Below are 23,157 nucleotides of genomic sequence, written 5' to 3' on the forward strand. Positions count from 1 at the left end.
AGGACTGAACTGAAGGTCTGACTAGACCTCCTCCTAGGAAATGAATAGTCTTTGTGTCTTGCAGACAGTTCAACCAAGGTTGGTAAAATGCTTGCAGACACTTCCTATACGGGGTCTCACAGCCACTCCATCTCTAAGGGGACAAGGAGAAGTGCCTGGCTGATCACCACGAATGGTGTTTAGTGGCAAAGACACAAAGAAATGTGACGTAAGACAGAATATTAACTCCTCCTTCACTGCACAGTCGTTTTGAAACTTGGGACATGCATTCTGCCTCAGGAAGACCTGGTGAGACAAACCAGCAGCATGAGCAGGTGGCGTGGATCTATGTTTGTTTCCAGAACCATTTTCTTTCTTAAGAAGTCTCTGGTTGGTCCAACACACAGCACTCCCACTGGACAGAGGTCAAGACCATCTGCCTGGAGGGCTGCTGAAGGCTCTCATGTCCAGCCCAGGCAGGTCTGCCTTCGGCTTAGCTACTGCACCCATCCATCAGTTGACTCAAAGGTGTGACACAAAAAGCAGGAATCACGCAACTTCATGCCAAGATGACTCTTGGTGCACAGAGAGTAGCTCTGTGCTTTGTGAGGCATGCTTTGCTCTAGAATCCCAGGTTCTGGGCCACTGCTCCTCTACCAGGCTTGTAAGCCTTCAACGAGCATCTTTATTTGATATGGGTGCTCCTAGCACCACCAAGCCTACAAGGTTCAGTGGCTCCAGTGACAGGAAAGCTTGCACTTGGCCTGGACCCTCTGCTGGTCCTTCTTGGTCTGGCTTTCTGGAACCTGACCCAATAAATGGGTCAGGGCAAAATCCACAGAGTGGTATGCGCTGCCATCAAAACCTGAAGCGGCGTACCAAGCACAGTGCCTCTTTCTTGGCAGTAGCATGCCAATGTACAGTAAGCTCTCATTCACCTTACAGGAGGTCTCCTGGCATGTCCCAGGGCATCAGACTCCATGAACCTTACAATGGGACAGGCTTCCAACTATTTTCAGGGTTTTAGCTCTCATCCCCTGGCTCCCCTGTCAATTACTAGGACATTTAGGGTACTTGCCATTGGTCAGCTCCCATTAGCACTTTGTCATCAATACTACGGACCAACATGGCACTGAATGGAAGGTTGAGATGTCCGGGTTCTCCGAGGACCATATGATGCCCAACAGCTGAGGGTCCACCCAGCCAGGGGCCAAGACAATGAATGGGAATCCCTGCCTCTACTTTCCAGAGAGAAGGTGATGTTTACCTTCCTCATCAATGACTCAAGAAGAGAGGATGGGATGCCACTCCTAGGTAAACACCCAAGAAAGATAAAAACACACGTCCATGTAAAAGCTTGCACACAAACGTTTATAACAACACTATTATTCACAATAGCCAAAGAGTGGAAACAACCCAAATGCCTCTTAGCTGACAAACAGATGAACCAAATGTGATACACCCATCAAATGGGATGCCCGTTGGCCATAAAAAGGAGTCAAGTCCTGATACATGCTGCAACGTGGATGAACCTCAAAACATGCTGAGGGAAGAAAGTCACGGACGAATACATCTTGTGTGATTCCATTCATACGAAATGTCCAGAACAGGGAACTCTTACAGAGACAGAAATGACAACAGTGGGTTCTTCGGGTCTGAGGGGAGGGGCTCAGGAAGCAGAAGAATAAAAGGCACACATGGAGTTCCCGTCGTGGCGCAGTGGTTAACGAATCTGACTAGGAACCACGAGGTTGCGGGTTCGGTCCCTGCCCTTGCTCAGTAGGTTAACGATCCGGCGTTGCCGTGAGCTGTGGTGTAGGTTGCAGACGCGACTCGGATCCCGCGTTGCTGTGGCTCTGGCGTAGGCCGGTGGCTACAGCTCCAATTCGACCCCTAGCCTGGGAACCTCCATATGCCGCAGGTGCGGCCCAAGAAATAGCAACAACAACAACAACAACAACAACAACAACAACAACAAAAATCGGCCTTTCACAGGGGGAAAAAAAAAACAATAAAAAAAATAAAAGGCACACAGGTTGTTTTTGAGATAATGAAGCCGTCTCCTCAGAAACTGACTGTGGTGATGGGTGCATATATCCAGAAGAGACTGGAAATTGTTGACCTGCACAACTTGGATGGCTTAAGTATACAATATGCGAAGAAGAAGAAGAAAAAGGAGGAGGGGGGAGAGGAAGGAGGAGGAGGAAGAGGAGAAGGAGAAGAAGAGGAAGGAGGGGCGAGGGGAGGGAGGAAGGGGGAGGAGAGGATGAAGTAGTGGGGAAAGAGGAAGAGGAGGAGAGGAGCGAGGTAACGCCTATAGCTCAAGAATCAGGTGCCAAAAGCCCAGAAGTTGCCCACTGGTAGCTTCCAGTGAAGATGCTGTAGTCGGCTCGGCAGCTAGGAACAGGGCTACCACCCAGTTACGCAAATGGTTAACGCCACCTGCCACGATGGCTCTTGCTCTCACAGGGACCTGACAGGTGAATTTCGTGGCGTGTGATTGAGACACCACCCAGAACCTTTGGTTTTTAGGGATGCTGATTACTACAATTACTCCAAAAGTGAGTGGGTTTCACAAGTTCCCTCCTTATCCCTTCCTGCCATCAAGACGGGAGCTGAGAGATCAGGGAGCTGATGGTGGGCTTCTCTCAGCTGCGAAGTGCGTCTATCCACCTATTGCATCAGAAATCGTGCAGTCCAGTTATCAGACTATCGCTGGTGTTTGCACCACACTTCACCATTCCAGTGATTTCATTTTTGCTGTCTTCACAATACATTTGATTCCTCTCAGCAAACGTCAAACACCAGGGATCTAGTGAGTGATGGCCAAGCAGGCAGCATGGAGAACAGAGAATCTCATGGTTGTTAGGGTCGCTGCCAGCAGGAGCCACAGCACTCTCCTGGAGCAGCTTGATTCGGTTGAGTTACATTCCTAGCTAGTAACGCACAGTTACTAGCTGATCAACGCACTTAACACATAGTAGCATGACGGTATGCAAACTAATTTTGTAAATTCCACCTATCTAAAAACAGTAACAATTCAAAAAAGAGAGAGAGAGAGAGAAAGAAACAGACTTGCAGACTTTGAAAAACTTGTGTTTAGCCAAGAGGACGGGGAGGGGGGGCGCGGGCGTGGTGGGGAGGGATGGACTGGGGTTTTGGATGGGCACGTGCACACTGAGGGATATGGAATGACTGGTCAACGGGGACCTGCTGTATAGCACAGAGAACTCTACCCAATATTCTGTGCTAATCTATGTGGGAAAAGAATCTGAAAGAGAATGGATGTGTGTACATGTATAACTGAATCACTTTGTTATACAGCAGAAATTATCACAGCCTTGTAAATCAACTAAACTTCAATAAATTTTCCAAAGAAGACATACAGATGGCTAAAAGACACATGAAAAGATGTTCAGCATCACTCATTAGTAGAGAAATGCACATCAAAACCACGATGAGGTACCACCTGACACCAGCCAGAACGGCCATCATCAAAAAGTCTCCAAACAACAAGCGCTGGAGAGGGTGTGGAGAAAAAGGAACCCTAGTACACTGTTGGTGAGAATGTAAATTGGTGCAACCACTGTGGGAAACAGTATGGAGATGCCTCAGAAAACTAAAACTAGAACTACCATTCGATCCAGCAATCCCACTCCTGGGCATCTATCCAGAGAAAATCATGACTCGAAAAGACACATGTACGCCAGTGGTCACTGCAGCACTATTTTCAATAGAAACAACCTAAATGTCCATCAACAGAGGAGTGGAAAAAGAAGATGTGGTACATATACACGATGGAATATTACTCGGCCATGAAAAGGAAAGAAATAATGGCCTTTGTGGCAACATGGATGGACCTAGAAATTATCATGCTAAGTGCAGTCAGTCAGACGGTGAGACACCAACATGAAATGCTATCACTTACATGTGGAATCTAAAAAAAGGACACAATAAACTTCTTTGCAGGACACTGACTCACAGACTTCGAAAAACTTATGGTTTCCAAATGAGAAGGTTGGGGGGGGGGGGATACACTGAGGTTTGGGATGGAAATGCTATAAAACATGGTTGTGATGATCGCTGTACAGTTACAAATGTAATAAAATTGAGTATATGAAAAAAACTATACTTCAATAAAACTTAAAAAAAGACAAAAAAAAACCAATTACATGCATTAAAAAATAGTAACAATCCTGTCTATAAGTCTTATTTTAAGGTTCCTAGTTTAAGACTCTGGATTAAACTTATATTCATTTTAAGTACATATTACTGCTAAGGGAAGCATAATACTGAATTCCTTCTAGTGATGCTTGTGTCCAAGAAAAGGAAATGCTTAATTCAACTGGGATAATTTCCCCAAGGGCTATGTCGGCCAAGTAAAGAATGGCAAGCACTGTTTAGAGTTTGCTCGAACACCGTATTAAATCATGCAGACTGCTGCCTCCTCTGCACCATGAGGTCTATGGCCTGCATTTAGGACTGTGAGCCAAGTACTGTGAAGAGCCCAGGCAAGGCAAGAGCAGGGGGAGAAGATGCTGGGTCATGGGTGATGGACATTCAAAGCGGTGACTAGAGGTTCACATGAGGTCGGTCTGCTCTCCCCTTGATCATAAAAACACGTGGACGGATCCGAAGCTGCTCCCACGTGCCTTGGTTCTGAGGGAATGAATGCCACACGAAACCCATCTCCTGGAGGAAGTCCTCTGCCTCAGTCTTAAATTTCCTTCCGCCTCTAAGATCAGATTATGCCCAGATCCTAAGGCCATCGTTTCCCTTTCTCCTTCAAATGCCTTGTTTTAGGTTCATACACTGTGAAGCCAAGCACTGCGTGTTTACTATTAAAAGCTCAATACAGATTTCTGTCTTCCAAGGAAGAGACGGCACGAATCACGCATTCTCAGCTGAACCTGGGGGGCAGTGATGCCCCGTGAGTCTGGGAGCACCTCTGGTTTTCATGTTAACTCCATCTTTGTGTCTGAGGGAGGGGTGGCCTCAGCCATACCTCGGTGTGGACTACCCACATCTTTGATGTGATGTGTGACAGGTCTCATTCTCATTTCACTCACTGGGCCATGGACACATGAGCAGGGATTGACATAAAAGGCTCCATGGCACAGGAAGCTCTCTCCGCGTGATTGAATTCGGGGATTAAAACATACTTGGGGGATTTAAGATGAAGCAGTCGTTCCAAATGTCAAGGGTTTCTGACGTGGAAGTGGAAATAAACTACCAGATGTGACCGCTGCAGTGCTTTACACTGTGTGTAATAAGAAAGAAAACTACGTGCCCTGCCCCTTTTCAATATGCTCTTGACCGAGGTCAATTTCCATGGAAAATTCTGCAGTTTGGGGTTGGCTCTAAGTCTAGAGGAGGAGTGAGTGAGGAGAGAGCAGCTCCTGGGGCCCAGGTCCCGCCCACGGAGGTTCAGGTGTGGTTCCACCTTCCTGGTGGACCACTGGCTGCAGGGTTGGCATCGTGGGGCTTCAGCTGATGGAGGAGAGCTCCCCCGCCTCCCCACAGGCTCTGTGAGCTTCCTAAGACACTGTGCTTCATGGGAGTGGGACAGGCTGCTGCCCTTTCCCTTTTCTGTCTCGCCCGAGGCTCGTCCATCGGCGTGACTCTGTCGCTGGCAGGTGAGCTCTGTGGCTGAAACCACCAGCTGCCTCTGCCCAGGTGCACAGCGAGTGGGAACCAGCATCAGCAACAAACTGCAAGAAGAATCCTGGGCAGACTTGCGCACCTGTGCTCCAACGTCCTCCTCTGCTGTTTCAGAAGCACTTTTTTTAAGTCATAAAACTGCTTGTTGGCATTTTCAGCTCACCAACGTAGCTGTCGACTCCTTCACTCTGGGATGGATAAAACGAAATAAAACGCGATCGCCCCATCTGGGAGAGCGGTAACAAGAAAACCTAATTTCTCTTCGCAAAGACATACTCCCGCTGCTACCTTGACCTGAATTACCTGCCAGAGAAGGTCTCTGGATGAGAAAGAGTGACCATATGCAGCTTTGAATGGTTTCAGCCTACTTTTTATGCTATAAATGAGTATATTCCATTGAGAAGCCTAGAGGAAGGCAAAGGGGTTATTTTTAATCAACAGGCAATGATCTAGTTTTCAGTCGTTAGACATTCCCAACCTCTTACAGTTTACAAACACCCTGATTTTGCACTAATTTTCTGAGAGGACACCTAAGTCTCTTTCTCTATCCTTCCATCTACCCAGACACACACGCACATGTACACTTACTTGACAGAGTTAAACCCCGTTTTTTGTTTGTTTGCCTTTTGGCCACACCCCTGGCAGGCAGACATTTCTGGGCCTGGGACTGCACAGACACCACGGCAGCAACCCCAGCCACAGCAGTGACAACACTGGATCTTTAACCCCTAGGCCACCAGGGAACTCCCTAAACCTAGTTTTGATTTAGAGGTGTTACTTTGCTTCAGAAATTACTGGTGGAATTGTAAACATCTGAGCTGTTAAGATTTTAAACTAGTATTTATAAGATTTCTAGTAACATGGTGGAAATACAATTATTTTCCTTTTCCAAACCTGAGGGTTTTAAATTTTCTTTTCCTGCTGTTCTCAGAGAGGACTTCTAGCACTTGGAGTGATCTTGTGTTTTTGGCTGATGGTTTATGTGACGTCCAGTTCTATGTCAGCTTCTTAGAGGCAAACAGACAACTGCGTGATGGCTTTTTTCCTACCTCACACATGGCACAGAGGAGAAACGTCCGGGAGGATTTGAGGCATGGAGCACAAAAAATTCCTGATCTATGACCAGGGTGATGAATGTTAGGATACTTTTGGCTGCACAAGGGACAAAACTGAGCTCGTCTGAATGAACAGGAAGGAAATTACTTCACTCTCCAAATCAGGTCTGCTGGCGGGGCAGATCTTACAACCGATGCATGGCAGCTCAGTGCTGTGCTGGAAACACAGGTTCTTTTTTTTTAATATTTATTTATACTTTATTATATTTATAATAGCTTTAGTGTTTAAAATAAAAAAGTGGTTCTTTAATTTTTTTTTTATTTTCCCACTGTACAGCAAGGGGATCAAGTTATCCTTACATGTATACATTACCATTACATTTTTTTCCCCACCCTTTGTTCTGTTGCAACATGAGTATCTAGACAAAGTTCTCAATGCTACTCAGCAGGATCTCCTTGTAAATCTATTCTAAGTTGTATCTGATAAGCCCAAGCTCCCGATCCCTCCCACTCCCTCCCCCTCCCATCAGGCAGCCACAAGTCTCTTCTCCAAGTCCATGATTTTCTTTTCTGAGATGTTCATTTGTGCTGGATATTAGATTCCCGTTATAAGTGATATCATATGGTATTTGTCTTTGTCTTTCTGGCTCATTTCACTCAGTATGAGAGTCTCTAGTTCCATCCATGTTGCTGCAAATGGCATGAGGTCATTCTTTTTTATGGCTGAGTAGTATTCCATTGTGTATATATACCACATCTTCCTAATCCAATCATCTGTCGATGGACATGTGAGTTGTTTCCATGTCCTGGCTATTGCGAATAGTGCTGCAATGAACATGCGGGTGCACGTGTCTCTTTTAAGTAGAGTTTTGTCCGGATAGATGCCCAAGAGTGGGATTGCGGGGTCATACGGAAGTTCTATGTATAGATTTCTAAGGTATCTCCAAACTGTTCTCCATAGTGGCTGTACCAGTTGACATTCCCACCAACAGTGCAGGAGGGTTCCCTTTTCTCCACAGCCCCTCCAGCACTTGTTATTTGTGGATTTATTAATGATGGCCATTCTGACTGGTGAAACACAGGTTCTTTTCTCTCACCTGTTTGCAAGGAAGACACTGTTTCCTTTGTCTGTGAGTCAGCAGGACCCACCGCTAAATGCTTCCTTGGGATGCCTGTCAAGAGACCTCGGTAGTTTTCCTGGACGAGTGAGGAAGTGCCTTCTCCAGAAGGCTCTAGAAAATCCTTCTGCAGGTCCCACTAGCCAGAATCACATCACGGCCCTTCCTTAGCCAATCATGGGGTGAAGAGGAGGAGAGAATCATCAGGCCAGCCCCGGTGTCCTTTCCCTCCACCACTTGGACTATGAAATGAAGGGATCAAAACACTTGAGTAAAAACTGAGATCCTTTTAGGAATGGAAAAGGGAAAATCTTTGCCAAGGACCAGTCAGCAATACCAACCCAGGTGCTGAGGCAAAAATAACATTATTGCATTTAATTTGAAAAGATACATGCACCCCAGTGTTCACTGCAGTACTATTTACAGTAGCCAGGACATGGAAGCAACCTAAGTGTCCATCAACAGACGAGTGGATTAAGAAGATGTGGTATGTATCTATATATATATATATATATATACACACACACACACATATATACATATACATATATATATACACACACACACACATATATATACATATACATATACACACACACACACATATATATACATATACATATATATACACACACATATATACACACACACATATATATACATATATAAATATATAGTGGAATATTACTCAGCCCTAAAAAAGAATGAAATAATGCCATCTGCAGCATCATGGATGGACCTAGAGATTATCATACTAAGTGAAGTAAATCAGACAGAAAAAGACAAATATCATATGATATCACTTATATGTGGAATCTAAAAAAATAGACACACAGATATAGTAAACAAACTTATGGTTACCAAAGGGGAAAAGAGAAAGGCAAAAATTAGGAGCTGGGGATTAATAGATACCCCCTACTATATACAAAATAGATAAACAAGAAGGACCTGCTGTATAGCCCAGAATACTCAATATTCTGTAATACCCTATCATGGAAAAGAATCTGGAAAAGAATATATATGTGTGCATGTGTGTAACTGCATTACTTTGCTGTACACCTGAAACACTATAAATCAGCTATACTTCAATTTAAAAAAAGAAAACATTATTGCAGAAGGATATTGTCCAAAGCTCTATAAACAGACCAGGTCCTGAGTCAAAGGAAAGCCTAGCGGAGAAGGCAACAAATGACTGGACGGGCAGGTGTTCCACAAAGGGAATGGCGGGGACTGGCCCATGGGGTGTGCGTGCCTTCCTGGGACATCCCCAACCAAGTGAACACACACTTACACACACACCCCGCTGCTGCCACTTCGACCTGAATTATCCACTGGAGAAACAGTCTTGGGACCAGAAAAACAGCTCTGTGCACATCCTGCATACAAACTCACGCCTCCCCACACCCACGGCCTGCCCCTCCGGCTTCTCATCCAAACCTACCTGGCCCCCAATGCCCGGCTCCCCCAGTCCTGTCCCTTCAGCCCCTCTCCTCTGTGCTGTCGTGCAGACCACATTCCACGAACCGTGTAAATCGCAGCCATGGGCCCTGTGGGGTTCCCCAGTCAGCAGGCAATGACACCAGACACAGAAACTAAAAATCCACCTTCAACAGACTTGTTTCATTGCTGAGGGCTCTGCCCCAGCTCACATTCAACTTCTGGAACGCAAGCCCTTGACTATAGTGGAATGAGCTGGACAGGCCTTGCCTGCCACTTAGGAGAGCTGCCACCCTGAGCAAGGCACGGAAATTCATTTCACAGATGAAAAATCCCGGGCTCAGAGACAAACAGCTTCCTCCGAGCGTGTCTGTGGCCATTACACGTTCCGTTATGCACACCCCCACCCTTACCCTCCGGGCATCAAACTGTCACCCCCAGGCACACCCCAGGTTTAGCATGAGGACGAAGGGAGGGCGAAGCTAAACTGCCCTGCTGGTGTCTACAGGGTCTCCCTAGACTCCAGACTCCAGCTGCGCGGGTTCTCTGGGCAAGAGAGGCTCCGGGTACTCGCTCCCTGCTTTGACCCCTCTTGCCTTCCTCTCAGAGTCACATTCCCACGGCCAGTCCTGCTCCCGGGCCTGCGAGCCTCCTTCAAGCAGACGTTTCATGATGCGTCTCCTCACTGAACTCTCTCGGGGCCCTATTCTTTCACCTACACTCAAACATTCAGAACAGCCGCAGGGCCATGTCGTTGGCTTTCAACATTTTCATTTATTCTCATCAGATGTCAAAGTCGAGCTCTAGTGGTAACTGACATTCAAATACACTCTCTCATCCCTCAGGTCATTGGGTGTCCTGTGTCCCGAGTGAGGCAGGTGAGGAAGGAAGGGCACGTAAGGTAGGCGGGGCATGTAAGGAGGTGGGCGGGCAGGGGAGGGAGGAGGGCGGGGCGTGTGAGGGAGGGGCGGGGCGTGTGGGGAGGGGCGGGGCGTGTGAGGGAGGTGGCGGGGGTGGGGTGAGGGAGGTGGGCAGGTAAGGATGAAGGCGATGAGGCCACGTGGAATCAGTGAAGGGCCCCCGCTGACTCGGGCAGGGTCACATGTCCCATTCACTGTCTGCGGAAAAGTCCTCGGCTCCACCCCCACTTAAAGACAGGCCAGCACCCCAGCACTCTCTTCTCCTGACAACCCTCCGGGAATGTGAACCCTCCCATCAGCACCACACCCCCTATTCCCTTTCCTGAGTTGGTTTTTCTCCCTAACACTGACCACTAACGGAAAACCAGAGCGTCTACTTTGTTGTGTACTGTCTACCCCACGAAGGCAGATCTTCTGTGTTTTGACGCAGCTGTGTTCACTCCGCCTAGAACAGTGCCCCACATCTGAGCAGCGCACAAGCATTCGTGTAAATGAATACATGAATCGCTTTTCCCATCTGGCATCGTCATGGCATGCTTTTTTGTTTCCCACATCCTCCTCTAATCTCACATAGCTGTCTCATTTATTAAGCGCCACTGTGCGCCAATTTGAAAATATCTGAGGGACTGTTTGACCAAGTAAACCCAGATCTCCCAGCCCTGAATTCCTGATTCATTTCTCTGCACCATATGGACCACTTAGTAAAACCAAGACCTCAGTTTGACTCCCCAACCCGTTCTCAAAGCCAGGGGACAGATGTAAACCAGCGTCCCAGCCGTGCTAGGTTTCCAGGGCTGCCTTAACAAAGTACCACAAACTGCGTGGTTTAAGCAACAGAAGTTGGCTTTCACAATTCTCAGGACCGGAAGTTTAAGATCCAGCAGGGCTGATCCCTTCCAAGGGCTGTAGGGAGTGGGAGGGACTCTCTCTCCTAGCTTCTGGGGGTTTGCTGTCCATCCTGGGCACTCCTCGCCTGTACAAGCATCACCCCTCTCTGGATTCATCTTTGTAAGGAGGCCTCCCTGTCTGTGGGTGTCTGTGTCCAAACCCCCGGTTCACAAGGACGCCAGCCATATTAAGGATGCGCCTTACTTCAATGTGATTGCAACTAACTACACCTGCAGCAACACTGCTTCCAAACAAGGTCCCTGTCTGAGGTGTGGGGTTAGGATGCCCACGTGGGAACTTGGGGGCGGCATGATCCAGTCCCTCACACCGACATGGCAGTCATTCTTGACTCAAACCCCCATCTTGGGTTCACCTGGTCAGTGGACTCATTCAGAAAGCACTTCCCTTTTCTCCCGTCATTTTCTCAGCATGTGTGATCATGAGAAGGGTGCGGCCTTGACGGTCCCAGGAGACCTGACTTTATGGCTAGTTCCTGTGGCTTCCTGCTCACCTTTCGTACTGCAGCCAAACGAGCATCATCTCTCCCCAGCAACGCCCTAAGTTTTTGGAAACCCAAATGGGTTAAGTGGGTAAGTTCATGCCATCCAGGAAGTCCTATCAGAAAGGTACCAAACCTGAAAATGTCAGCCCTTTCTTTTTTCTTTTTTTCTTTTTTATGGCCGCACCTGTGGCATATGGAAGTTCCCAGGCCAGAGATCAAATCCAAGCGAGAGCTGTAAGCTACACCACAGCTGCAGTAACACCAGATCCTTAGCCCACTGCGCCAGAGTGGGGATCGAACCTGTGCCTCAGCAGCAATCCCAGTGGCTACAGAGACAGCGCTGGATCCTTAACCTGCTGGGCCACAGCAGGAACTCCGGTGTGGACTTTCTTTCAGATCACAATTGGGGTGGGTAGGGTCGGGGGACGGCACCCCTGGGCCTGAGCTTCTGCGTCCCTGGCTCCCTGCTGTGCTGATGTGCCCTGTGGTTTCCAGAAGGGAAAACCCAGAGTCCACTCCTCCCAGTGCTTTGCCTCTGGATAGTGCCTCAAGGTCAAGGCCAGGTCAGATGGGGAGTCAGGGCTGCAGTGCCTTGCTGCTCCCCCTGCTCCTAGCTGGGATCCAGACCCCCGGGGACTCTCTTCCAGCAGGAGCCCATGCCACCCACTTACCTTCCAGCCTGCAGGCCAGTGGGCAGCTCGGTGAACTGGGGGCAGGAATAAACACCTTGCGGACAGCCCTCCACGCGGCCGCTAAGTAGCGTTTGCCAGTGTGCAAGCCTCGGAGTGCGGGCTTCGGGCCCTTGCAGCGGCTCCTGCATCGGCCCTCCTCCTTAGCCCTGAGTCCCGGAGCCCCAGTGGCCGGGGCACCCGTGGGGCGCCACGCAGGACGCTCCGCCATCAGCCGTCAGCGGGACGGGGAGCCCCTGCTGGGCAGGAGGGGCTGGGACAGCTGGTTTTCTCAGGTTCCTCCCGCGACCGCCGCCTCTGAGGCCAGCCTGTTGGCCCCGGGATGGCCTTGGCCTCCCCGACGTGCGGTACTAGCGGGGTCCCCTCGGAAGGGAGACCAGAGGGCAGGCTTCCCTGCTGGAACATGGCCTCCTGCGCGTGCAGTGTCTCCGCCCCCGACGTATCACGTGGCCCCGGGGACACGTGATAGGGCTGCCCGCCCCCGCCCCCCCAATCTGGTAAGTGCCCAGGTGTCACCTGCGCACCGCGGTGTTGACCGTTCTCTGCTCGCCTCCCCCACCAAGTGAACGTCCTTTGGAAACACCTGATGTGGGGATGCTTGAGGCTCTTTAGGTGGAGACGAAATCATCACGCCTCCGGCCCCCCGACTCCCACACGAATAGCCCCCCCCCAAACCGCCGCAGCTGCTATTGCAAATAATACAATAAAAAATAAAAGCTGGTGTACAGTCTCTGAAACAGTATTTCTTTCTTATCGTTCATCCTTTGATCCCAGTCCAGGGAGGTTACAGGGCAGACGGGGGGGATGCACCCATTTTTTAAATAAGGACACTGGGGCTGGCAGAGGATAAATATCTGACCAGCGAGTTATTGATGGAGTCAAGACTCCAATCCAGGCCTGTGACTTTGGACTGCAATGTTTCTCATTTTATATTCCCGTTTATCCCCTCATCTACGAATCCATAAACCCTGGCTTCACTGCTTCTTGCTTTTTTAATCTCCCTTTATAAATCGTGACTGCAGATTCCACACAAGGCTCTGAATCACTTCCCCTTCAGCCGGAATAAAATGCTTCACCAACGCTTACATTTCGATTTCTCTGTGCTCCACACCTGTGCACATGCCCCCATCGCGCCCAGCCCCGCGGCCACACAATGCATCAGCAGCTGCCACCCTTTAGAGGATCGCAAGGGCCATCATGTTTGGGGAGTAGAGTTACACTTTAGGTTTCATTTTACAGGGTTTAGGAGTTTCCTGGTGGCCTGGAGATTAAAGACTTGGCATTGTAATGGCTGTGGCTCAGGTCACGGCTGTGGCGTGGGTTCAATCCCTGGCCCAGGGACTCCCACATCCCGTGGTCACGCCAAAAGAATACTCCAATAAGGGAAAGATTCATGACGACTGAACGTAAAAATGATCTTTTTGTGAAAATTTGAAATTGTATTTAGTCCTTATATTTTACCTCTGGTACTAATGTGACTTCTCCCGCCAGTTCTTCAGGTAGGATTTTTTTCAAGAAAAAAATAAATCTAAGCATGGAATCCTTCCATACCATCACGGCCTCGGTCTTGCGCCGACTTGGCCGACAGGCACAAGGACGAGCTGACCCACAGATGAGCCAGGAGTGAGTGGGCCTGAGCAATCTCACCCACACCGGGTAGACTTGGAAAAATTAATGCCTGGTTGTAAAGCAGAATTAAAACGTCAGACTTGAAGAACTCCGCGCAGCTCTGGGAGGAAAGCAAATGAGCAACTAGCCAGCTTCCAGCTCTCCTCCTCAACACCTTCTCCATTGATGGTGTGCTTTCTAGTTTCACGTCAGTGACCCCAGCTTTGTCATCAGCGCAACCCTCTGAAGAAGGACCAGCTGAGGGCTGAGGCCTGAAGTGCAGGTGCAGTGGGATGTGCTGACGTGACCCCTGGTGAAAGTGGGCGGCCGGCTTCCAGTGGCCTCACTAGAAGCACCCAACCAATCAGCTCCCGCAGAGAAGGTCCTGTGGCCAAACAGCGACTGGGTGGCTGCTTGACCTTTGAGGAGGGGGTTTTGGTTCCCCACCTGCCCGGGGAATGATTTAGACAAGCCAACCTCATGGCTTCATGGGAAATGGGGGGAACCCCACCCTCTTGTCACTAGAAAGCCTGCCTCCCGCAGCCCCTGTGTGGCCACTCTGTTCCCAGGTTGCACCTGCCCCTCCCCGGCCCCAGGTGGCCCTGCATGGGGTGTGCTGTCCTCCCCCCATCCCTCCCGACCCCCACCCTCGCTGAGACTCTGCGGGACCAGGAAACTGCTTGGACCTAGTGGGTCCAGGGCCCCCCGTCCATCTCTTCTTGGTCATCATCTCCCTGTGACCCCGCACCCTTCATCATAGTCCCCCCACTTGTTTTTCTCTAGCCCTTCTTTTTCCTCCCGTTCCATTATCTGGGTTTGTTTTCTTCCGCAACGATAATCAGACTGTACTTCCCAAACCACCACGCTTCAGTGTGTGTGCCTGCTCACACGCAGACCTTACATGATCTGCCCTCCAAGGAAAAGCCCCGGGGTCCTGCTGCCGCCACCGCAAGCCCCCTAACTGGTCTTTTCCCCCCAGCAGGAAGGTAAGAACAAGAATCTTCAAACAGGAGGCGTGGGTTCAAACCCTGACTCCTGCTTAAGATGATTTACGTCATCTTGGTCAAGTTACCAAAACTTTCTTTCTTTTTTTTTGTCTTTTGAGGGCTGCACCCACGGCATATGGAGGTTCCCAGGCTAGGGGTAGAATTGGAGATGCAGCTGCCAGCCTACACCACAGCCACAGCAACTCGGAATCCGAGCCGCATCTGCGACCTACACCACAGCTCACGGCAACACCACTGAGTGAGGCCAGGGATCGAACCCACATCCTCATGGATACTAGTCAGGTTCGTTAACCACTGAGCCATGGCGGGAACTCCAAGTTACCAAAACTTTCTGATTCTCAGTTTTCCCATCTACAAAATCATGACAAGGACTCCCACTGCACAGAATTACATAAATTACAGTGATCTTTTGGAAGATAACACATTAAGAACTTAGCACAGCGTTTCCACGCAAGTGCTTACTGTGAGAATGTTTGGACCGGACGAACCCCAGCACCTCGGCTGCATGGTCCTTTTCCAAGGCCTGGGCTTCCCCACTGATAAAAGCTTGGACTCATACATCACGGCACATACACCCAGAGCCCCTCTCCTCCCTAGAGGGAGAGAGGCTCTCATCCATGTCTTTAAACCCAGATGCACCCAAGACCCCTCCATCAGGCTTTAAAGACTGCAGATGCTGGGGCATCACTCCTGACTCCGAATCCCTCGGTGTTGAAGGGTGGTGACAGGCAGCCAGGAGGAAGAAACGCTGGGCTGGCTGATGTTCACTTCAGTTCCAATCTCCGTGAGGCTGTTATCCTACAGTCTGTTTCCTTCCGATTGTCTGAAAGTCGGCCATGTCACACCTGAGGATCTGAAAACCTGTGGCCCTCTATATTAAAAAAAAAAAATTCAGTTCTACCTAGTGACCTTGGATATGATTCTCAAGAATATTCCCGGAACCAGAAGTGAAACGCTTTAACAGGAGAGAGTGGGTTTTTACCTCCGCCACAGGAGAAAAGAAATAAGAATTGCAGAAAAGAAAATCCTAAATTCCCAAACTCCCCTTCCAGGGCCCCCAAGAGGAAACGTAGAGAAGCCAGTGCCTATTTATTAAGGAGTTTCGGTAATAATTGCATAATGTTTGTCTGGTGCAAAAAGACAGCAAAGGTAGCCAGGTTGTTTGTGGTTTCTTCTATGCAGGATGGCTTTACATGCCTATAAATCTCCCGGACATGACCAGACAGCATCAATAAATATGAAGGATGGCGTGGCACACACATAATTAAGAAGAATTAATCCTCCCGACTCTGAAGTGATAGCTGTGATGTTTGTAAGAGCCTTGTCAGCACTTCAGATGTTTCTTAGCTGACACAGATTGGACATCTGGGAAGACGAAATACACGTAGTCAGGTGCAACCTGTCAAGATCTACTAAGATGAATCAACCTCCCCACCCTGGGGGGACAAAGAAGAAAAAGAAAAAGTGTGTTAGGAGAGCAGAGTGGGGGCAAAGCTTATGCTCCCAGACGCTGGACGTCAGCGGAAGTTTAACTGCACAGAGAGCTGATAGGAAATGACCCAGTGGACGGGAGCAGAGCTGGGCCACGGCACTGCTACTCAAAGTGGCCTGCTGACCGTGCCGGTTTGCAAATTCCTCCAGTTCACGAGGAGATAAGGAGTCTGTGGCAGACTACGTCAACCACATCCCTAAGAACGCTATTTAGTTCGGCTAACCTACTTTCAGACCCCCCGCGAAGGAAGCATTGCGTTGACACAAGCCCCTGGTCCCACCAAGGACAGGACATCCTTGTGCTCGGTGGAGTTGCCCTGGCTCTCCCTGTCGTGGAGGCTCTGCCGCACTGATCTGCTTCCCTTCCAAAGATGAGGCATTTACTCCCCGGCTGGATGGAGTATTAGCGACCACACCTCACAGCTAAGTGCATCTCCAGGGCTACTCAGTTACTCTACACCAGGATCGCCCCTTCTGCTCCATCCAACCCCATCACCTCCTCCCAAGCCCCCCTTCGTGCTCCACATCTCAAATCCTTGTAAAACAGCACCTTCCTCTGTGCGGGGGGAAAGAGAGATACGGAGTGTTAGGGGAAGGAGAAGGTCATACTTTTTTTCTTTTAGGGCTGCACCTGCAGCATATGGAAGTTCCCAAGATAGGGGTCTGATTGGAGCTACAGCTGCCAGCCTACACCGCAGTCACAGCAACTTTGGATCCAAGCCACACCTGTGACCTACACCACTGCTCACAGCAACGCCAGATCCTTAACCCACTAAACGAGGCCAGGGATCCAACCCGAGTCTTCATGGCTCCTAGTCAGGTTTGTTACTGCTGAGCCACCACGGGAACTCCAGAAGGTGGTACTTTTACGATCTCCAGGCCTGGTTCCTGGGGCAGACACTGGGAACTAAAATCTACCGTCATCATTCAGTGAAACAGAAAGAGAAAAGTCTTGAATATAGAAAATGTAGGAGTTCCTATTGTGGCTCAGTGAGTTAGGGACCTGACTGTTGTCTCTGTAAGGAGGCAGGTTCGATCCCTGGCCTCGCTTAGTGGGTTAAGGATCCAGCGTGGCCACAAGCTGCAGCATGGGTTGCAGATGTGGCTTGGCTCTGGTCTTGCCATGACGGTGGCCTAGGCCTCAGCTGCAGCTCCGATTTGACCCCTAGCCAGAGAAATTCCATATGCCACAGGTGCAGCCATAAAGAGAAGAAAAGAAAGAACGAAAACGTATTTCTTTTTAAGATTTTTTTTTAGCTGCCTGCAACATGCAGAAGTTCTGGGGTTAGGGCACAAACCCATGCCCCAGCAGTGACAATGTCAGATCTTTAACCATTAGGCCACCAGGGAACTCCTCCTGTTAAGATTTCGAAGAAGAAGAAAACCGTGAGGACCCTAAAACAATTAATACACTTCGCACTCCAGACTGGGGTTTCGGTCACGATGTCTGATGTGATGAATATTAACATCAGTCCTGGAAATGAATTCTTTTCTGTCTTTTGTCTTTTTAGGGCCACATCTCTGGCATATGGAGGTTCCCAGGCTAGGGGTCGAATCGGAGCTGCAGCTGCCGGCCTACACCACAGCCACAGCAATGCGGGATCCAAGCCGCATCTGCTACACCACAGCTCAGGGCAACACGGGACCCTTAACCCACTGAGTGAGGCCAGGGATCGAACCCACGTCCTCGTGAATACTACTCAGGTTCATTAACCACTGAGCCATCACGGGAACTCCTGGAAATGAGTTTTAATATCAATAAAGAAACATTAAATTTAATCAAACACTTGATGGGATTCCTCATTGAATATTTTGAGAAACGTATACAAATAAAAAGATGAACAGATTTAAGTATTTTTAAGAGCAAGAAACAAAAGTATCTAAGACTTATTCGTGTGTGTGCGTGTGTGTGCGCGCGCGCTCGCACGCGCGCTGGACAAGCTCAAGGCCGCAGGCCCTGGAAGGCGGGTGTGAACACACTGAGTGGCCCATGTCCTGACTGCAAGTCAATGACCCACCTCACGCCCAGAGCACAGCCCTGGACCAGCGTCTGCATCTCAAAGTCCAACCATCAGAGAATAACTTACTCGGCTGAGGACCCCAAACCTTGTCAACAGGGGTCTGGGCTTGGAGATCTCTTTCTTTTTTTTTTTGGCTGCCCTGGGGCATGTGGAGTTCCCGGGCCAGGGAGCAGATCTGAGCCACAGTTGTGATCAAAGCTGCAGCTGCAGCAACACCAGACTCTTTAACCCACTGTGCCGGGCTGGGGATCAAACCTGCATCCTGGCACTGCAGAGACGCAGCACAGCGGGAACTCCTGGGCTTGGATAATTCTGATGAGTGGGGTCAGAGACCTCCCCGTGTCCTGTTTAATTGCAATATGCCTAAAGCTGTGCCTGAAATGTAGCAAGTGATCCATCAATACTTTTTGAGTAAATGAATGACTCTGCACAGTATTTTAAGAAGCAAGGAAGGAGCTGGGAGGGGTTTTGTGAAGCTGGAGGGGGTGAGGGGAATGACCACCCAAGGAAAGAGGGGGGCAGAGAAAAAAGGTGACTGTGAGATGCCGGGAAGAAGCAAGCTGCCCCCCTAAAAGGCCCCCCAAAGCCAGAGTCAGACTCTCAGCCCTTCCCCTCCCAGCCCCAAGCTAGTAGAGCCACTACTGAGGGTGACGGCCAGGGAGTTACGCCCCACGGACCCAGGAAAAGAGGGGCCCAGCGGAGCGTGTGACTCACAGTTTTGCTGCGGGAGGCGTTTCATGCAGGGGCGCCCAGAACATGGTCCCGGGGCGTTTCTCCCTGTCTCTCCTCGCATCATCCTCCCACTGTGCTGTCTCTTTGCCCAAATTTGCCCATTTCATTAGGACATCAGTCCCTGCAGATTAGAGCCCGCCCCAGTGACCTCATCTTAACTTGATGACAGCAGCAAAGACCCTATTTGGGGACACTGGGCATTAATATCAAACATATCCTTAAGGTTGGCTCACGATTTAACCCCAAACAGAAGGGATACGGAGATAAAGGTCTGGACACAAGCCTCAGGGGAATTAACCTATTAACAAATAGATTTCTATTTGGGAATTAATGGTGCTACAGTAGCTGCCTTGCTAGTCACAGGCTGACAAATCCTGGAAGTTTAGGAGACACACGGACAAGAGCAGCACTTTAGAGCCTTACTGATGAATGAGTGGTCCCAAGACCACAGCACTGGTGTCACCCAGGAGCTTGATGGAAATGCAGAATCCCAGGTCGCCCCCAGACCCACTAGGTCACAGCCTGCATTTAACATGGTTCCCAGGGCGTTCATGCGTCCACCAACATTTGAGAAGCCCAGTGGAAAAGCATCTCGGGGTGACTACAGGGCTCTTTCTTAAACGATCCCTAAAGAGGGAAGAAAAGGACCCCCCACTAAAAACTAGGTTTCATTCCTCGCAGGTTGAGATGCATGGCTGCCGGACTGCCTTGCCTTCTGTATGTACAGCAAAGAACTGGGGGTTTTCTCTGCCGAACACTTGTTGTAGGTTTGAAAGTGGAGTTCCCTAAAAGCTAGCTGCATTTTAGAAGCTTATACGCGGTGCTGTGGGTTTCTCAGGCCAACCGAGAAGGCAAAACACCTTCAGACACAGGGAGCAGCAGCCCTGAGATCCTGAGGAACTGCCTGCCACTTACGTCCTCAAAAAAGAAACCCTGGTCCCAGAATATACCTCCTCCCCTCAGAGAAGCCCCACCCCAAACTCACTTGAACACCTTTCACACCCTTTCTGAGAAACAGCATATTCTCCAAGGCCCTGAGGATCAAAAGAGCAGTCACATAACAGCCACCGTCGTCGAGTCAAGATGCAGAGCCGCTCACGTGGGCCTCCAACGTGCCATCACTTTCAAGGGCAAACAAGAGCTTGAAGGCAAGAGGAGTTGAGTGTTCAGTCTTTGCTCCCCGTGACCTGTTCATTCAACTTACCTTCCATCATCAGAAATCTGCAAAAGACTAAATTAAAATACGAAGTTTCCATAGTTTGGAGATTAAACCCTTGCCGGTTGCCTGGTTGGCAAATATTTTCTCCCATTCTGCAGGTTGTCTTTTCGTGTTGTTTACAGTTTCCTTTGCTGTACAAAAGCTTGTAAGTTTGATTAGGTCCCATTTGTGGGGTTTTTTTTGTTTTTGTTTTTGGGTGTTTTTTTTGTCTTTTTGCCATTTCTTGAGCTGCTTTCGTAGCATATGCAGGTTCCCAGGCTAGGGATCTAATCGGAGCTGTAGCCACCGGCTTATGCCAGAGCCACAGCAACACCAGATCCCAGCCTACACCATAGCTCACAGCAACATCAGATCCTTAACCCCCTGAGCAAGGCCAGGAATCGAACCCACAACCTCATGGTTCCTAGCCGGATTCGTTAACCACTGCACATGACAGGAACTCCAAGGTCCCATTTGTTTATTTTTGTTTTTATTTCCATTGCTTTGGGAGACTGATCTAAGGAAATATTTTTATGGATTATGTCAGAGAATGTTTTGCTTATGTTCTCTTCTGAGAGTTTTTATGGTGTTATGTCATATTTAAGTCTTTACAAGCCAACAACCAAAAAACAACCCAACCGAAAAACGGACAGAAGACTTAGATAGACATTTCTCCAAAGAAGACACACGGACGACGGCCAGGAGGCACATGAAAAGATGATCAACACCGCTAATTATCAGAGAAATGCAAATCAAAATTACAGTAAGGTATTACCTCACACCGGTCAGAATGGCCATCATTAGTAAGTATACAAATAACAAGTGCTGGAAAGGGTGCAGAGAAGAGGGAACCTTCCTACACTGCTGGTGAGAGTATAAACTGGTACAACCACTCTGGAAAGCATTCTGGAAGTTCCTCAGAAAACTAAATATTGAACTACATATGATCCAGCAATTCCACTCCTAGGCATATACCCAGACAAAACTATAATTCAAAAAGATTCAGGCATCCCTATGTTCACTGCAGCACTCTTCACAATAGCCAAGACATGGCTAAATGTCCATTGGCAGATGAATGGATTAAGAACATGCAGTACATATATACAATGGAATACTACACAGCCATAAAAAAGAATGAAATAATGCCATTTGCAGCAACATGGATGCAACTAGAGCTTTTCATAGTAAGTAGAGTGAGTCAGAAAGAGGATAAATGCCATATAATATTACTTATATATGGAATCTAAAATATGGCACAAATGAACCTACCTACGGAACAGAAACAGACTCAGACATGGAGAACAGACTTGTTGCCAAGGGGGAGGGGGAGGGAGTGGGAGGTACTGGAAGTCTGGGGTAAGTAGATGCAAACTATTACATTTAGAATGAATAAACAAGTTTCTACTGTAGAGCACAGGAAACTACATCCAAGCTCCCACGATAGACCATGATGGAAAAGAGTATAGACGAGAATGTGTGGCTGAGTCACTTTTCTGCCACTGCAGAAATTGGCACGACAGTGTAGATCAACTATAACTTGGCGCTGCTTTGCTAAGCTCCAGGGCAGGTGTGGGTCAATGCCCTTCCTAGACTTTTATGAATTTCTCCAAGACGCAGGCACTTGGCCCCAGGTGCTGTCTGCTCGTCATCTGTTCTCAAAATAACATTTCTCGCAGTGCCTCCTCTCCCTTCTGAGCAGTGGAAATTCTAGCAAACCTAAGGCAGAAATCAGTATGTATGAAATCACTGTCACAATGACCAACTTGGTATTATCACCATAGACCAAAAAAATCTGGAAGATAAGGGGCGGGCGGGGGCGGGGCGCATCCACGCGTGTGTGGCCGGCGCGTCTGAGTCGTGGAGCGGCCCGTCTGCGGTCTCCAGCGCAGATGGGTTCCGTGGCCTCGTGTCCCCGGCCCCACTGTCGGTGATCCTGCGCTGAGGCCCGCGAGGGGTCGCCGCCGAGATTCCCAGCAGCCCACAAGCAAGAGCACGGCAGCCATCCCCTCGAGCCGCTCGTTCGTGGCCACCCACAACCACTACCGCTGCCACCTGGGCGCCACTTGCAGTAACAGCTCCTGCAGCCGTGCCCAGTGCCCCGGAGAAGCCATCCCCCGCCCCCCGGGTGAGTGCAGTTCTGCTCCCCTTTGTACCGGTGGGACTGTCGGGGGAGTGGGCTGCAGCAGCCTGACCTCACTCTGCTGCTCTCAGGTCTCCCCAAAGGTGACCCGGGACACTGGTGGGCTAGCTTCTTTTTCGGGAAGCCCACGCTCCCACTCCTGGCCATGGTGCCGGAGTCCCCGGGGCCCTCGGAATCTGCCGGGGCCTCCCCCACAGGATCACCTGCGACCTGGCTCGGGAAGTGGTGGGGCAGCAGCAACCTGGCAGCCAGCCGGGCACACCCAACTGCAGGCCTCCGTCCTGAGCGGCCGCCACCATCTGCCACCCCCAGCTGCCAGGCTTCCTTCCAAGGCGCTGGGCTCATCAGAGCCCCTCCCCTCCACTCCCCTTCCTGAGACTAAAGGGCTGCAGCCAGAGGCAGCAGTTGGGTTCTTTAATAACAAAACAGCACCAAAAAGAAAGTGAGAGAACCCGGCTCTTCACGATCCCAAGCCACACGAGAGCCTTTCTGATACCCCATAACTCTGGGCCTTGCACCCAGTGGAAAACAAACGCAGAGCACCAAAAAAAAAAAAAAAAAAAAAAACCTCTGGAAACCCCTGGACAAGATCATCAAAGGTCATTCATTCCACCTCCCTAGAGGGCACTCGAAGTGGAACGGCTAATTGTCTCCCCAACGTGGATCCACTGCTCTCCTTACACATAAGCACCCCAAAAAACTGCATTGGTG

At 49.5% G+C, this 23,157-nt stretch overlaps 1 pseudogene; it reads left to right on the plus strand.

Annotated features, from left to right (window-relative positions):
- Positions 1-22,731, plus strand: part of LOC125117759 (pancreatic progenitor cell differentiation and proliferation factor-like) — a 76,719-nt pseudogene extending 53,988 nt beyond the window's left edge.
- Positions 22,732-23,157: the final 426 nt, after the last annotated feature.

This window comes from Phacochoerus africanus, chromosome 16, assembly GCF_016906955.1.
Source record: "Phacochoerus africanus isolate WHEZ1 chromosome 16, ROS_Pafr_v1, whole genome shotgun sequence".
Taxonomy (NCBI): domain Eukaryota; kingdom Metazoa; phylum Chordata; class Mammalia; order Artiodactyla; family Suidae; genus Phacochoerus; species Phacochoerus africanus.